Genomic DNA, 17,974 nt, shown 5'->3' on the forward strand with positions numbered 1-17,974 from the left:
CTTTGATGCCCTGGCTACTCAGATACCTATCAACTTCTGCCTTAAATACACCCAATGACTTGGCCTCCACTGCTGGCCGTGGCAACAAATTCCATAGATTCACCACCCTCTGGCTAAAAAAATTTCTTCGCATTTCTGTCCTGAATGGGCGCCCTTCAATCCTTAAGTCATGCCCTCTCGTACTAGACTCCCCCATCATGGGAAACAACTTTGTCACATCCACTCTGTCCATGCCTTTCAACATTCGAAATGTTTCTATAAGGTCTCCCCTCATTCTTTGAAACTCCAAGGAATACAGTTCAAGAGTGGACCAGCACCTTATAGAGCCTCAACATCACATCCCTGCTCCTATACTCTATTCCTCTAGAAATGAATGCTAACATTGCATTCGTCTTCTTCACTACTGACTCAACCTGGAGGTTAACCTTAAGGGTATCCTGTACAAGGACTCCCAAGTCCCGTTGCACCTCCGAACTTTGAATTCTTCCCCATTTAAATAATAGTCTGCCCGTTTATTACTTCTGCCAAAGTGCATAACCATACACTTTCCAACATTGTACTTCATTTACCACTTCTTTGCCCATTCTTCCAATCTACCCAAGTCTCTCTGCAGACTCTCCGTTTCCTCAGCACTACCGGCCCCTCCACCTATCTTCGTATCGTCAGCAAACTTAGCCACAAAGCCATCTATTCCATAATCCAAATCGTTGATGTACAATGTAAAAAGAAGCGGCCCCAACACGGACCCCTGTGGAACACCACTGGTAACTGGCAGCTAAACAGAATAGGATCCCTTTATTCCCACTCTCTGTTTCCTGCCAATCAGCCAACGCTCTATCCATGTATGTAACTTTCCCATAATTCCATGCGCTCTTATCTTGTTAAGCAGCCTCATGTGTGGCACCTTGTCAAAGGCCTTCTGAAAATCCAAATATACAACATCCACTACATCTCCCTTGTCTAGCCTACTGGTAATTTCCTCAAAAAATTGTAATAGGTTTGTCAGGCAGGATTTTCCTTTAAGGAATCCATGCTGAGTTCTGCCTATCTTGTCATATGCCTCCAGGTACTCTGTAACCTCATCCTTGACAATCAACTCCAACAACTTCCCAACCACCGATTTCAAGCTAACAGGTCTATAATTTCCTTTTTGCTTCCTTGCCCCCTTCTTAAATAGCGGAGTGACATTTGCAATCTTCCACCCCTCCGGAATCATGCCAGGATCTATTGACTTTTGAAAGATCATCGCTAATGCCTCCACAATCTCCACAGCTACTTCCTTCAGAACACGCGGGTGCATTCCATCTGGTCAGGGTGATTTATCTACCTTTAGACTATTCAGCTTCCTGAGTACTTTCTCTGTCGTAATTGTGACTGCGCACACTTCTCTTCCTTGCCACCCTTGAGTGTCCGGTGTACTACTGATGTCTTCCTCAGTGAAGACTGATGCAAAATACTCGTTCAGTTCCTCCGGCATCTCCTTATCTCCCATTACTATTTCTCCAGCATCATTTTCTATCAGTCCTATATCTACTCTCACCTATCTTTTACTCTTTAAATACTTGAAAAAAGCTTTTAGTATCCTCTTTGATATTATTTGCTAGCTTCCTTTCATAGTTAATCTTTTCTCTCTTAATGACCTTCTTAGTTTCCTTTTTTAAGGTTTTAAAAACTTCCCAATCCTCTGTCTTCCCACTAATTCTTACTTCCTTGTATGCCCTCTCCTTTGCTTTAACTTTGGCTTTGACTTCTCTTGTCAACCACGGTTGCATACTTTTTCCATTCGAAAATTTCTTCTTTTCTGGAATATACCTGTCTTGCACCTTCCTCACTTCTCGCATAAACTCCAGCCACTGCTGCTCTGCCGTCTTTCCCACCAGTGTCCCTTTCCAGTCAACTTTGGCCAGTTCCTCTCTCATGCCACTGTAATTTCCTTTACTCCACTGAAATATCGACACATCAGATTTCAGCTTCTCTTTTTCAAATGTCACAGTGAACTCAATCATGTTATGATCACTGCCTCCTAAGGGTTCCTTCACCTCAATCTCTCTAATCACCTCCGGTTCATTACACAATACCCAATCCAGTGCAGCCGATCCCCTAGTGGGCTCAACAACAAGCTGTTCTAAAAAGCCATCCCACAGACATTCTACAAATTCTCTCTCTTGAGATCCAGTGCCGAACTGATTTTCCCAATCTACTTGCATGTTTAAAATCCCCCACAATTATCATAACACTGCACTTCTGAAAAGCCTTTTCTATTTCCTGTTGTAATTTGTAGTCCACATCCCTGCAGCTGTTTGGAGGCCTATAAATAACTGCCATCAGGGTCCTTTTACCCTTGCAATTTCTTAGCTCAACCCATAAAGATTCTGCACCTTCCGATCCTATATCACCTCTTTCTAATGATTTAATATCATTTCTTACCAATAAAGCCAAGCCTCCCCTTCTGCCTACCTTCCTATCCTGCCGCTACACCATGTATCCTTGGACATTCAGCTCCCAGAGACATGCATCCTCTAGCCACGTCTTAGTGATGGCCACAGTATCATACCTGCCAATCTGTAGCTGTACGACAAGAAATTCCTACCGCTGCCTGTAAGGAGTGTGCACGTTCTCCCCGTGACCACGTGGGTTCCTCCAGGTGCTCCAGTTTCCTCCCACAGTCCAAAAATGTACCGGTTGGTAGGTTAATTGTTCATTATGAATAGCCCCGTGATTAAGCTATCTTTAAATCAGGGGATTGCTGGGCAGCATGGCTCAAAGGGCTGGAAGTGGCATATCTCAATAAATAATTTTTAAAATTACAGGACTGTACAGACCCCCTGATGAACATGTCCACAATATACATACAAGAACCTTGAGATTATTTTTCTTACAGGCATTCACAGGGAAAAAGGAAATGCAAGTTTATGTAAAGCTATACATAAACAGGCTGACAACCAAGACGCAAAAGAAGGGAAACTGTGCAAGTAGAACAGTTACAGAGGTTGAATACCCCTTATCTAAAATGCTTGACTGCTTTGGATTTCGAACTTTGGAATATATAATGAGATAGCTTGGGATCGCCATCATTTCCAACACTGAATTTATGCACTGCCGGTAAGCAGGCTTTGTGTTACACTTCCACGCAAACACGAGGAAATCTGCAGATGCTGGAATTTCAAGTAACACGCATAAAAATTGCTGCTGAACGCAGCAGGCCAGGCAGCATCTATAGGACGAGGTACAGTCGACGTTTCAGGCCGAGACCCTTCGTCAGGACAAACTAACTTCTTTCAGTTAGTCCTGACGAAGGGTCTCGGCCTGAAACGTCGACTGTACCTCTTCCTAGAGATGCTGCCTGGCCTGCTGTGTTCACCAGCAACTTTTATGTTTGTGTTACACTTGTTCATCACACATACGTACTTGACAGTAAAAACCTGCATACATTATATTTTCATTATATTAATAGTATGGAATAGTTTTTAATGTATGCAGGGTAGCAAAAGCAGCATTGGGTGAATGAATACCTGAATCAGCTATTGAACAATAAACAAGTCTCCGTCTACCATTGCCAAGTTTTGATTAAAAGGTTACAGTACACTGTATTTATACTTCACTTTTTTTAGGTTTTATTAGGTAAGGTATAAAAATAATTGGCATTGTAGACTGGTTCTGGTGTTAGATTTTCATCAGCGACCTTCTTTGCAAACTATACAAATTTCTCTGCTGCTTCATGATCAGCACATTATCACCACAAATTTTTAAAAACTTAAGTGCTGTGTCTTTTCTAAGATTTCTGAATATTCACAATTACCTTCAATTTTCAGTTTGATGTGTTAGATCTTCGCTTCATGATCAGCATACTGTTAAGTTGCAAATGTTCACTTCACTGCTGACTAATCCACTCATTCATTACACAATCAAAATCTCCATTTTTCACTCCATGCAGTGTTTTTCTATTTTTCATTAACTTTTGTTCATTACATATGTGAGTCACCTCATCAGAAGTGTCTGTGGATCACAGTAACCTGGGGACCTTCCATTTGATTTGTGGAATTTTCCATTTGTGACGTCATGTCAGCGTTAAAAAAAAAATCCAGATTTCAGAGATTTTCGGATTTTGGATTTTCAGATAAGGGGTACTCAACGTGTACTGAGAACATGAGTTGTAAAGAGTTCTTGAAATTGAGTCTGTAGGTTGCAGAATCAGGTCTCCACCTCCTGAACAAAGCTGTCTATTCAAATCACTATTGATATACACCCCTAAGCAGTCCTCGGCATCCTACCTCTTTCCTCACCGTGTATCACCACAACAATTAGAAATTGTAAGACTATAAGAGATAGGTGCAGAATTAGGCCATTTAGCCCATCAAGTCTGGTCTGCCATTTCATCATGGCTGATCCATTTCTCTCTCAGCCCCAATCTCCTGCCTTCTCCCTGTATCCCTTCATACCCTGACCAATCAAGAATCAATCAACCTCTGCCTTCAACAAGCCTGTCTCCACAGCTGCCTGTGGCAACAAACTCCACAGATTCACCACTACTTGGCTAAAGAAATTCCTCCTCAATCTTCCTTTTAAGCTGATCGAAGAAATGTTTAGGAGAGATGTCAGAAGTAGTTTCTTTTTTAAAACACAGAGCAGTGGTCACCTAGAGTGCATTGCTGGGGATAATGGTAAAGCCTGATTCAGCTGAGACATTTAAAAGACTTAGGTAGGCAAAGGGCTGTAGGAAAATTGGAACAATATGAACTACGTTTGACGGATGGATTAGATTGATCATGGGCCAGAGGGTGCACGCCATGATGTACCGTTTTATATTCTGTGATCAGACAATTCCCTTCCCCACCATCCACCCAACAACCCCAGCCACAGACCCTGCTCGACCGTCGTCTGTTGCTCCAGATTCCAGCATCTACAGTCTCTCGTGTCTCCAATGTCAAGCCTGTCATCTGATTTTGATAACTGCAGGCAGATTGCAACATCTAAACAGCGAGCTGTTGAGTCTTCCCTATCGTTACAGGAGCGAAATAAGACCATAAGACATAGGAGCAGAATTAGGCCATTTGGCCTATCGAGTCTGCTCCAACATTCAATCACATCTGATCCTCTTCTCCCCCTCATCAGCCCCATTCCCTGGCCTTCTCCCCGTAACCTTTGATGCCAAGGCCAATCAAGAATTTATCAAGCTCCGCCTTAAATACATCCAATGACCTAGCCTCCACAGCTGCCTAAATTCCACAAATTCACCACCCTCTGGCTAAAGAAGTGTCTCCGCATCTCTGTTTTAAATCGACAATCCTCTGTCCTGAAGCAGTGCCCTCTTGTCCTAGACTCCCCCACCTTGGGAAACATCTATTCTGACTAGGCATTTCAACATTCGAAAGGTTTCAATGAGATTACCCTCATCCTTCTAAATTCCAACGAGTACAGACCCAGAGCTATCAAACGTTCCTCGTATGATAACCCTTTCATTCCTGGAATCATCCTTGTGAACCGCCTCTGGACCCTCTCCAATGTCAGCACAACTTTCTTAGATGAGGAGCCCAAAACTGTTCACAATACTCAAGGTGAGCCCTCACCAGTGCCTTATAAAGCCTCAGCATCACATCCCTGCTCTTATATTTGAGACCTCTTGAAATGAATGCTAACATGGCTTTTGCCTTCCTCACCACTGACTCAACCTGCAAGTTAACCTTTTGCATAAGGACTCCCAAGTCCTTTTGCGTCTCAGATTTTTGGATTTTCTCCCCATTTAGAAAATAATCTGCACAATTATTTCTTCTACCAAAGTGCATGACCATACATTTTCCAACATTGTATTTCATTTGCCACTTTCTTGTCCGCTCTCCTAATCTGTCTGAAGTCTTTCTGCAGCCTTGTTTCCTCAACACTACCTGCCCCTCCACCAATCTTCGTATCACCTGCAAACTTGGCAACAAAGCCGTCCATTCCATCATCTAAATCAATGATAATACAGCATAATAAGAAGCAGTCCCAACACCGAACCCTGCGGAATACCATTAGTCACCGGCAGCCAACCAGCAAAGGATCCTTTTATTCCCACTCACTGCCTTTTACCAATCAGCCAATATTCTAACCATGCTGGTAGCCTTCCTGCAACACCATGGGCTTTTAACTTGGTAAGCAGTCTCATGTGTGGCACCTTGTCAAAAGCCGTCCGAAGATCCAAATATACAAAATATCCCCTTTATCTATCCTGTTTCTAATCTCCTCAAAGATCTGGCCCAGGTGACTTATGTACCCTTAGCTCTTTCAGCTTTTTGAGCACCTTCTCCCTTGTAATTGTAACTGCACTCACTTCTCTTCCCTCACACCCTTCAACACCAAGCACACTGCTAGTGTCCTCCACAGTGAAGACTGATACAAAACACTCATTTAGTTCATCTGCCATCTCCTTGTCCCCTATTATTATTTCTCCAGTCTCATTTTCTACTATCTTATATCCACTTTCATCTCTCTTATTTTTATATATACTTGAAAAAGCGTTTTCTATCCACCTTAGCTCACTAAACCTGCTAGTTTACTTTCATATTTCATCTTTTCCCTGCTGATGGTTCTTTTAGTTGCTTTCTGTAGATTTTTAAAAGCTTCCCAATCCTCTATCTTCCCACTAATTTTTGCTTTGTTGTATGCCCTGTCTTTCCCCCTTTCATTAGCTTTTGACTTCCCTTGTCAGCCACGGTTGTACTATTTTGTCATTTGAGTATTTCTTTGTTTTTGGAATACATTTATCCTGCACCTTCCTCATTTTTTTCCCAGAAATTCATCTCTGCCAGCATCTCCTTCCAATTTATTTCTCTCTCATACCACTGTAATTTCCTTTTGCTCCACCGAAATACTGCTGTCAGACTTTACTTTCTCCACATCAAATTTCAAGTTGAACTCAATCATAGTGTGATCACTGCCTCCTGCAGGTTGTTTTACCTCAAGCTCCACAATTGCCTCTGATTCATTACATAACACCCAATCTAGTATAGTGCATCCCTTAGTAGGCTAAATGACAAGCTGCTCTAAAAAGCCATCTCATAGGTACTCAACAAATTCACCGTCTAGGTGGTCTCCAGCCCCTTGGTATGAACATAGAATTCTCCAACTTCCGGTAATTCCCTCTCCCTCCCTTCCCCTATCCCTATTTCACTCTGCCCCCTCCCCCAGCTGCCTATCACCTCCCTCATGGTTCCACCTCCTTCTACTACTCATTGTGTTTTCCCCCATTTCTTCTTCACCTTTCCTGCCTGTCACCTCCCTGCTGCCCCTCCCCCACCCCTTAATCTTTCCCCTTACTGGTTTTTCACCTGGAACCTACCAGCCTTCTCCTTCTCACCCTCCCCCCACCTTCTTTATAGGGCCTCTGCCCCTTCCCTCTTCAGTCCTGACGAAGAGTTCCAGTCCGGAACGTTGACTGATCATTTCCACTGATGCTGGCTGACCTGCTGAGTTCCTCCAACGTGTTGTGAGTATTGCAACAAATTCACTCTCTTGACACCCATTACCAACCTGATTTTCCCAATCGACCTGCATGTTAAAATCTCCCACGACTATCATAACATTGCCCTTTGACACGCCTTTTCTATTTCCTGTTGTAATCTGTGGTCCACAGTCCAGCCTGTATATAACTGCCATCAGGGTCCTTTTACCCTCGCAGTTTCCTCACTCAACCCACAAGGATTTAACATCTTCCAATCCTATGTCACATCTTTCTACTGATTTGATGCCATTCTTTACCAGCTGTGCCATGTAACCCCATCTATGTCTACCTTCCTAGCCCTCTGATACAACTTGTAACCTTGAATTTTCAACTTCCAACTACAACCATCGTTTAGCCACGATTTAGTGATGGCCACAACATCATAACTGACAATCTGTAATAGTGCAACAAGATCACCCACCTTATTTCTTATACTCCGTACATTGAGCTATAACACTTTGAGCACTGTATTTTTTACCCTTTTTGTTTCTGCATCCCTAATGCACTGATATTCTCACCTTGCTGGCTGTAACTATGTACCATCACCTGCCTGCCCTTCCTGACAGTCTGACTGCACGCTATCTTTGCTTTCTTACCATCCATCCTATCCTGAGTCCCATCACCTGGTTCCCATCCCCCTGCAAAATTACTTTAAACCCTCCCCAACAACTCCAACAAACCTGCCCATGCGAATATTGGTCCCCCTCAGGTTCAGGTGCAACCAGTCCCTTTTGTACAGGTCATACCTCCCCCAGAAGAGAGAGAGCTGTCTGAGATGCCAAAGTGTTGGGATGGACAGTAGTTTTTTGATGGGCTCAAGATCATGGGCTTATTGGGGGCTTTGCTATTACATACATGGTGGGTGGGGGGGGGGGGCTGATGCTTTTGCTGGAGCAAGTGGGGGGAGGGGGAGCGTTGATGCTTTTACTACTGTTTGTGCGTGGGAAGGGGAGGGGACTTTGAGATTCTAATGTTTGCTGTCAATCATTCTATGGGTTTATTTTTCTGTTTCACAGATGTCTGTGAAGAGTAAGAATTTCAGGTGGTATACCGTATACCACAGTATGTTTTTGTGTTATTTATTTAATTGGGTTCTCTTTATCTCGTTTTAGGAATTACAGGTGTCCCCCGCTTTTCGAACGTTTGCTTTACGAAACCTCACTGGTACAAAAGACCTACATTAGTTCCCTGTTTTTGTTAACAGAAGGTGTTTTCACTGTTATGAAAAAAGGCAGCGCGCGGAAAAAGCAGCACGTGATAAAAGGCAGCGCGCGGAAAAAAGCAGCGCGTACCCCGAGCAACCGCTCTCCCCCAAATTCACAACGGCATTCTCGCCGGCATTACTTAAACACGTGCCTGTGAGCAGCCGTTAGCAAGATGAGTTCTAAGGTATCGGAAAAGCCTAAAAGAGCTCGTAATGGTGTAACACTTAGCCTAAAACTAGACATAATTTAGCGTTTTGATCGTGGTGAACGAAGTAAGGACAAGGTGAGTTTGGCTTGTGGAAGTTGACGAAGATGATGTTGAAGAGGTTTTAGCATCTCATGACTAAGAACTGATAGATAAAGAGCTGATGCAATTGGAAGAGGAAAGGATGACAATCAAAATCGAATGCAGTAGCAAACGGAGCAGAAGTGAAGTGGTCCAGGAACTGAACGTGAAGCAACTGCATAAGATTTTCACTGCAATGATAAAGCATAACTTTAATTTTGAAAGGGTATGTCGGTTTAGGGCATATTTGCAGGATGGTTTAAGTGCTTACAAAGAGCTGTATGATCTAAAAATTTGCGAGGCTAAGCAGTCAAGCAAGCCTTCCACATCAGCCACAGCAGACGACGAACCTCGACCTTCAACATCGAGGCAGACAGTCATAGGAGAAGATGGGCTGCCTGTCCTCATGGAAACAGATGACGATGAGATGACGCAATCGGCAATCGCCTCTGACCTGGGCCGATGTTTACGTACCAGGTGGCACCTAATTAATTAGCTTGTTTGTTTCTGCTTTTCTCTTAAAGATGTGCTGGTGCGTCCCAGCTACCGCTGTACACCTACATTCTTCGCGGATCGGTATCAGTTCGCTGCCTGGAGGGTGGGGGTCACTACACCACCCCAACCTCCGACGACTCAGCCTAACACACCATCGTCAGTGTGCTCGATGTCTTCCCGATTCCCGTAAGTGATACATACATTATTTCTACTTTATATTGGCTGTGTATTTTCACGTGTTATTTGGTATGATTTGGCAGCTTCATAGCTTAAAGGTTACTGGACAGTGCTTGCACCGTGTTTTTGCCGAGAGCACTTGCGTGAGATATTTGCTATGGAGAACAGTGCGGCAATGATTGTGGAAAAGTATTTCTACTTTATATAGGCTGTGTATTCATCATATCATTCCTGCTTTTACTATATGTTACTGTTATTTTAGGTTTCATGTGTTATTTGGCATGATTTGGTAGGTTATTTTTGGGTCTGCGAATGCTCACAAATATTCCCCATATAAATTAATGGTAATTGCTTCTTTGCTTTATGACATTCTGGCTTACGAACCGTTTCATAGGAACGCTCTACCTTCGGATGGCGGGGGAAACCTGTACATGAAGATCTGATCACAGTTTAGGCCATATTTATGCAGAACTAGAGAAAATTCTACAAGGTTCACCAACTTTCTAGCACCACTTCAGGTAAGTTTCACCAAGCTCCTGCTTACTGACAAGTGAAAATTTAAAAAAAACATTTGTTGAAAATCTAAAAGAAAAACAGAAAATGCATGAAATCTCAGCAAGTCAGGCCTCATCTATGAGAATATAAACTGATTTGACATTCCAAGTTAAAGATTCTTCATCTGAACTGAAATTGTATCTCTGCCTCTCTTTCCACATATGCAGGCCAGCGAGCTGAGAGTTCACAACATTCTCTTTTTTTATCCTATTTACCAGAGTATTGCCTGGATTAGAGAGCGTGTCTTATGTGGAAAGATTGGGCTTTCTAGGGCTTCTCCTTTTGGAGTAAGGGAGAATCAGAGGCGACCTGATCCAGGTGTACAAGGTGACAGGAAACATAGACAAAGCGAACAGCCTTTAGAGAGGATGCAGAGAAGATTTTAGATACAACGTACTGCAGATGCTGGAAATCTAGAGCAATACACACAATGTGCTGGAGGAGCTCAGCAGGTCATCTATGGATGGGAATAAACTGTCGATGTTCAGCAGGACTGGGAAGTCTAAAATGTCAACAGCTTATTCCCATCTGTAGAGGCTGAATGAAATCCTGAATTAATGCTCCTCCAACACATTGTGTGCATTGCAGAGGAGATTTATCAGAATGCCGTCTGGATACTGAGGCATTGAACTAGAAGAGCTGATCTTGGGGTAAAGTTCAAAGATCAAGATCTTGGGGTAAAGTTCAAAGATCAAAGTACGAAGTACATATAGCTTGAGATTCATCTTCTTGCAGGCAGACATCTTTTATTAGCGAAGGAGGATGAAAGGTGACTTGATAGAGGTGTATAAGATGATAAGGGGAATTCATAGAGTGGACAGCCAGAGACTTTTTCCCAGGAAGGCAATAGTCAAACTCAGAGGACATCCTTTTGGGACATGTCAGCGATAGGTATTTTTGTTTACATAGAGCGGTAGGTGGAACGCACTGCTGGGATGATGGTAGAGGCTGATATATTAGGGATATTTACAAGACTCTTAAGTCAGCACAATAACTCTGACCCACTGCCATCAGGAAGGAGGTACAGAAGCATCAGGACTAGGACTGCCAGACTGGGTAACAGCTTCTTCCCTCAGGCTGAGACACTAATGAATACCCCGCCACCTCTGAGGTCTTGTCACTTGGACAACGAGCTGTTTATTGTTTACTTGTGCGACACACTATATGCTTTTTGAATTATACTTTATCAGCTTATTCACAGAAATATTTTGGTTTATTTGCTGTGTGTGATCTATGTTTTGTGGGTGTGCCATGGTCCAGAGTAAAGTTGCTTTGTTTGGTTGTATACACATACAGTCAGACGACAATAAACTTGAACTTGCACACTGACGAAAGGAAAATGGAAGGTTATGGGCTATGTGGGAGGGGAGAGTTAGGTTGACCTTGGAGTAGGTTAAAAGGTCAATACAACATTGTGGGCCAAAAGGCCTGTACTGTTCTACTCTGACAGTTCAAATTGCCGCCAACGTAACAACTCGTTGCCTGACAGGGAAGGAGCAGAGTGTATAGGCATGAGCAGACTGCCAGGCACATCACATTTCTGAGGCTCTCCGAGTGCATCCAACATGTTTGGCTTTCTGCTCTCTTAATTGCGTATCCGCAAGATGAAAATATCAATGCGGCTTTAGATAAACACGGTAAAAGCTTTTTTCAATACTGGAGACAATATTTTCCCCAATAAAGGGCAAAACCGAATCAAAGCTTGAGAAAGTTCAACAGGTCAACTTGTATCTTTTGGAAATTCCTACTTCACTAGAACAATTGACTCACTACAGAACGCATAATACCACAGGGGGCTGTCCCTTAATTTCTCAATTTGAGCTTAAAAGGAATTAGTACAGCTAAAAAAAACAGGTTGTTGGAGAAACTCAGCAGATTGATCAGCACCTGTCTAGGAAGGGGAACTGTCGATGTTTCAGTTTGACAGCAGGGTCGTGATCAGAGATGTCGGCAATTCTTGTCCTTCCTCGGACGCAGCCAAACTTTGGAAGCAGGCTGGCGTTTGCTCAAGATTCTTGTCTCTTCTCAGACGCAGGTCAAACTTCAGAAGTAACTCGGAATTTGCTCAAGATTCATGTCCCTCCTCAGACGCAGGTCAAACTTCAAAGCAACCTGGAGTTTGCTCAAGATACCAGCATCTGTGGTCTGAGAGACCACTTCTATGCCTCACTACAGGGATGGACATGTGACCTCAGAATCTACTTTATCGTGTCCTTCACCTTATTGTCCGGCTGCACTGCACTTTCTCTGCAACTGTAACACTTCATTCTGTTATTGCTTTCCCTCTAAAGTTCAAAGTACATTTATTATCAAATTATGTATGAATTGTGCAACATTTGGCTGCTTACAGGCAGACACAAAACAGGAAACCTGAAAGAATCCCAATGCACAAAGATAGAGAAAAAAACAAATTAAATCAAATCAAATCATGCAAACAATAAAGCAAGCAGCAGCATTCAGAACTGAAACGAGTCCATAGACCCAGAGCCTGCAGCAGCCAGAGAAGGCCCAGCCCAGAGCTTTAGTCTCAGTTCATCACACAGTGGCGTAAATCACCACGAAGCTTGCAGACCCAGCCCGGAGCCTTAGTTTCAGTTCATCACACAGTGGCGTAAATCACCACGAAGCTTGCAGACCCAGCCCGGAACGGACCCAGCCAAGAGCCTCAGTTTCAGTTCATTGTACAGTGGGGCAAATCACCACAAAGCTCACAGAACCAAAGCCCGAAGCAGGGCACAGCCTCAGCAGTAGGGAGAGTGGAGTAAACGTCACAGAGCAGAACTGACCCCGACTCTGGTCCTGACACCCTGAATCTTCAGTCCATCTGGCCTGGTGTTTAAATTGTCCAGTTGTCCAAGCACCACGTCGTGCCCCACACTCAGACCCCAGCCTCGCCGAGCTGTACACTCTGGGACAGGGCCCCATGCTCTGGCCTGTTCTTGACCTTTCACGATCAGCCCAGTACATGAGTGGATCCAACCTTACACTGTTTAGGTGGAGGGGCTCCGAAAACAACTCAGCTCCACTCACTCCAACCCCCATCTTGAACATACCTCAACCTCGCTCTGCACAAAAAACTGTTATCAATAAAACATTTAATTTCTTACTTTGAAAACCGTCACCAGCAAGCTGTTGCCCATCTTCAGTAGCGTCATCTTAAACTGAAATTCTACAACCTCAGCGTACTGAGAGGAGCTAATCTGTACAGATGGCATACAAACCAAGTTTTACACTGGACCCCAGTCCATCTGACAATGAAATATACTCTCAATGGTCACTTTATCAGGTATACCCGTACACCTGCTCAGTAATACAGGTATCTCATCAGCCAATCACGTTTTTCTACTAAATGAATGTGACAATAATGAATTAATTTACTAATTTATTCCCTTGTGCCCCTGTAAAGCAGGAGAGACCCAGTTTGTTTATTCCCCGTGCCTCTTGCCCCTGTACAGCAGGGAGAGACCCAGTTTGTTTATTCCCCATGACTCTCATCCCTGTAAAGCAGGGAGAGACCCAGTTTGTTTATTCCTCGTGACTCTCATCCCTGTAAAGCAGGAAGAGACCCAGTTTTATTCCCCGTGCACACAACGCTAAGAACATAACAGAAAAGGCCCTTCAACTCACAATATTATGCTGGGATTTTAAGCTATTGTAAGATTAATCTAAACCTTCCCTCCCACAAAATCCTTCCATTTTTCTTTAATCCCCGTGCCTATATTGGACTTTCTTAAATGTCCCTCATGTACCTGCCTCTACCACCATCCTGGGCAGTGCATTCCACACACCCAGCACCCTCTGTGTAATAAAATCCTATTTCTGACATACCCCCTATACTTACTGCTAATCATCTTTAAATTATTTATTTATTTCTTGAGATACGGTCCTTTGAGGCACGCTGCTCAGCAATCCCCAGCCTAATCATGGGGCAATTTACAATGACCAATTAACCTACCAACTGGTACGTCTTTGGAATGTGGGAGGAAACCCACGCGGCCATGGGGAGAACGTACAAACTGTTTGCAGACAGCGGCAGGAATTATGCTGTCTTGTACAAGCCATTTCTGCCCTGGGAAAATGTCACCAGCTGTCCACTCCATCAATGCCTCGTATCCCTTGACGCATTTTTATCAATTCATCTCTCAACCTCCTTTGCTCCAAAGAGAAAGCCCCAAACTTGCTAAATCCATCTTCATAAGTCCAGATAACAAACAGGTGAATAGCCTCTGTACCCTCTCTAAAGCATCTACAACTTTTCTGTAATGGAACCGAACACAAAATTCAAGCTGAGGTCTACTAGTGTTTGTTTTAGAGATCCAACATTGCCCCATGGCTCTTGAACTCAATTCCCCTGAGTAACGAAGGGCATTGATCTCACGGAAGCATCCAACACTCACAGCCCAGTCACTCCACAGAACCTCTGTCACTGAATCACAAGGAGGAACCTGTGAATTATATTGAGGGCAAAGGGAAAACAACCTTTGCCCACCATGATGCAGATAATGATATCTTGAAAAAGCAAAGACTTTTCAGAGAACTGCACAGAACTGAAAATGATGGAAAGCGCACCAGCTTCGGTACTTTCTTAACAGGTTAGGCTTGTTAACAAACACTCAAAAAACTCTCCTTGTACTGTACAACCATCCTGAAAAACTCACCTTCAAAGACTCTATTAGGTACAGGAGTGGAACCCGCTGGGGTCTCCTGCTGCTGCTGTAGCCCCTTCACATCAATGTTCAATGTGTTCTGCACTCAGAGATGCTCTTCTGCACACCACTGTTGTAATGCATGAAACAACCTGGCCATTCTTCTCTGATCTCTCTCTTTACAAGGTGTTTTGGCCCACAGAACCACTGCTCATTGGATGTTTTTTCCATTTTTCACTCCATTCCCTGTTAACTCTGGATACTGATGTATGCAAGAATCCCAGGAGATCAGCATTTTCTGAGATACTCAGCCATCCTGCCTGGCACCAACAATCATTCCACGGTCAAAGTCACTTAGGTCACATTTCTTCCCCTTTCTGATGTTTGGTCTGAACAACAACTGAATCTCTTCACCATGTCTGCATGCTTTTTTCTTAATTAATTTTTTTAATGATGTTTGTACAATACAACAAAAAAAAACACCAACAAGAAAGGGATTTATACAGTGCAAAACAAACATGTCTAATATACATAAATAAAGGCATCCGTTAGTCTTGCGAGACCATGGATCTGCGCCTGGAAAGTCTTCACTCTCCAGGGCGCAGGCCTGGGCAAGGTTGTATGGAAGACCAGCAGTTGCCCATGCTGCAAGTCTCCCCTCTCCACGACACCAATGTTGTCCAAGGGAAGGGCATTAGGACCCATACAGCTTGGCACTAGTGTCGTTGCAGAGCAATGTGTGATTAAGTGCCTTGCTCAAGGACACAACACGTTGCCTCGGCTGGGGCTCGAACTCACAACCTTCACGCCCTTGTTATATGCAATTCATAACAATAAAGAAAAAGCACCCAAAATAAAATCATATAAAGTTAGTATTCTCCCCACCCTCCCACTATGCAACTCCAAGCCAACCATTTCGATGTAAAGAAAAGGTAAACAGAGGTTTTGTTACCAGAGAGCTGTAAATATAAAGAAAGTATATTGCCTACTACCTAAACTGAAATATATTTCACATGAAAAAAACGTAAAATTTAACTAGTAAAGAAAGCTGAAAGTAAGGGAATAAAATACAAAAAAAAAGGAGGATAAACCTTTAATCTAAAGAGGAATTATGAAAATATTCAAGAACAGGTCCCACACCTTATGGAACTTTCTGTCCGAATTAAGAAGTGAATATCTGCATGCTTTTATGCATTGAGCTGTTATCACATATTTGGCTGATGAGATATTTGCAAAAACAAAGTGTACAGCTGTACCTAAAAAAGTGGTCACAGGGTATATTTTTTTATTTGCAGAACTATTCTTTTTCACGCTGTTTGTCAATTTGTGTATATGTATAGTTTTTCACAAATTCTATTGTATTTCTTTATTTTCCTGTAAATGCCTACATGAAAATGAATCTCAAGATAGTCACAGTCTGAGGCAGTAACAGAAGAAGCAGTGGAGAGTTGTGGACTCAGCCTAATACCGCCTGGCACATTCCTCCCTGTCGTCGGTTGCATCTCCAGGAGTCACTGCTTCAGAAAGGCAAAATCCATCAGAGCCCCACCATCTGTCCATGGCCACCTTTACACAGCTACTGATGGGTAAAGGGTACAGAAGCCTGAAGTCCTATACTAGCAGGTCAGGAAAACCCACTTCCATCAACCAACTACACGGTCATAGCAAAGTAAAGCATCAAGAAAGCACTATGACCACTTTGCACTACACTGGATGACTTTGTTGTTGCTCTAATCGAGCTCCCTCTTATAAAAATTGTATATAATTTACACAAAATGCTGGAGGAACCCAGCAGGGCAGTGGCATCTATGGAGGGGAATAAACAGTTGACGTTTCAGGCCAACTGGAAAGGAAGAAATAACATCAGCCAGAGTAATAAAGGGGGGTGGGTGAGGAGAAGCAGTACAAGCTGGCAGGTGACAAATGAAACCATGTTAGGGGGAAGGTAGGTAGAAAAGGTAAAACACTGAAGGAGTAATATGATAGGAGAGGAGAGTGAACCATGGGGCTTCATTAAAGAGTTTCTGCATCACTCCAAAAATATCAAAGATGGATTTTTATATTCAGGATTTCGAGATAGAGATTATCGATTCCCAAATTGGAAACTCAGATCCACCCGTCAATTATTAAGAAGCTGTTATTCTATCTCTAAAGTTCTCTACCTCCTCTAGGCCTAACTCTTTGACCAAACTTTAGGTCATTCAGATAGTGTGTCAGTTAATGTAACACTTTACAGTGTCAGCGATAGGAAGATTGCACTTCCTAATCATCCTAATTTGATGAGGACACTTTGGGAAGCTTCATTTAGGGTTGAGGAATGGTGTAGGTTTTAAAAATATCTACCTTTTGTGTAAGCTTAAGCCTAGCTGTCAAGATCTGATTACCCCCACTCCTCAAGCCATAGAGTCATAGAAAAGTACAGCACAGAAACAGGCCCTTTGGCACATCTAGTCAGTGCCGAACCATTTAAACTGCCTCATCCCATCGGCCTGTACTGGGACCATTGCCCTCTATACCCCTACCATCCATGTACTTATCCAAACTTCTCTTAAACATTGAAATCGAATTTACATGCACCACTTGTGTTGGTAGTTCATTCCACACTCACCACCCCGAGGAAAAGTTTGCCCTCAAGTTCCCCTTAACTTTTCACCCTTAACCTATGACCTCTAATTCCAGTCACACTCAACCTCAGTAAGAAAAATCTGCTGGAAGTTACCCCTCATCACATTGTATACCTCTATTAGGTCTTCCCTCAATCTTCTATGCTCCAGGGAATAAAGTCCTAACATATTCAACCTTTCAAATGAATGAATGGACAGAGAAATAAATAAATAGTGCAAAGAGAATTAGCAAAGTCATGTCCGGGGACTGTTAGGAAATCTATTAGCAGAAATTTGATGATTTAAGTTGTTCCAAAAATGTTGAATGAATCACAAAATAAAGTTCTTGATAGTAAACGTTCTTTGAATCCTTGAAAGTATTTATTTATTTATCGGGATACAGCACGGAACAGGCCCTTCTGACTTTTCAAGCTAGACTGCCAGCAACCCCCGATTCAGCCCTGGCCTAATCACAGGACAATTTACAATGAGCAATTAACCTACCAACTGCTACGTCTTTGGACTGTGGG

General features: G+C 43.0%; 1 protein-coding gene across 6 annotated transcripts in view; it reads right to left on the reverse strand.

Annotated features, from left to right (window-relative positions):
* The window catches only part of hic2 (hypermethylated in cancer 2), a 171,925-nt gene that overhangs the window by 77,664 nt on the left and 76,287 nt on the right, over positions 1-17,974 (reverse strand). The window contains exon 1 of one of the 6 annotated variants that reach the window (XM_072240900.1): positions 3,800-3,823. The exons of the other annotated variants lie outside the window; for them this stretch is intronic. The gene's annotated coding sequence lies outside the window, so the exon portion shown is untranslated. Of the gene's footprint in view, positions 1-3,799; positions 3,824-17,974 lie in introns of those variants that run through there. 6 annotated transcript variants of the gene reach the window in all.

The sequence above is a fragment of the Mobula birostris genome, chromosome 22, assembly GCF_030028105.1.
Source record: "Mobula birostris isolate sMobBir1 chromosome 22, sMobBir1.hap1, whole genome shotgun sequence".
Lineage (NCBI taxonomy): Eukaryota > Metazoa > Chordata > Chondrichthyes > Myliobatiformes > Myliobatidae > Mobula > Mobula birostris.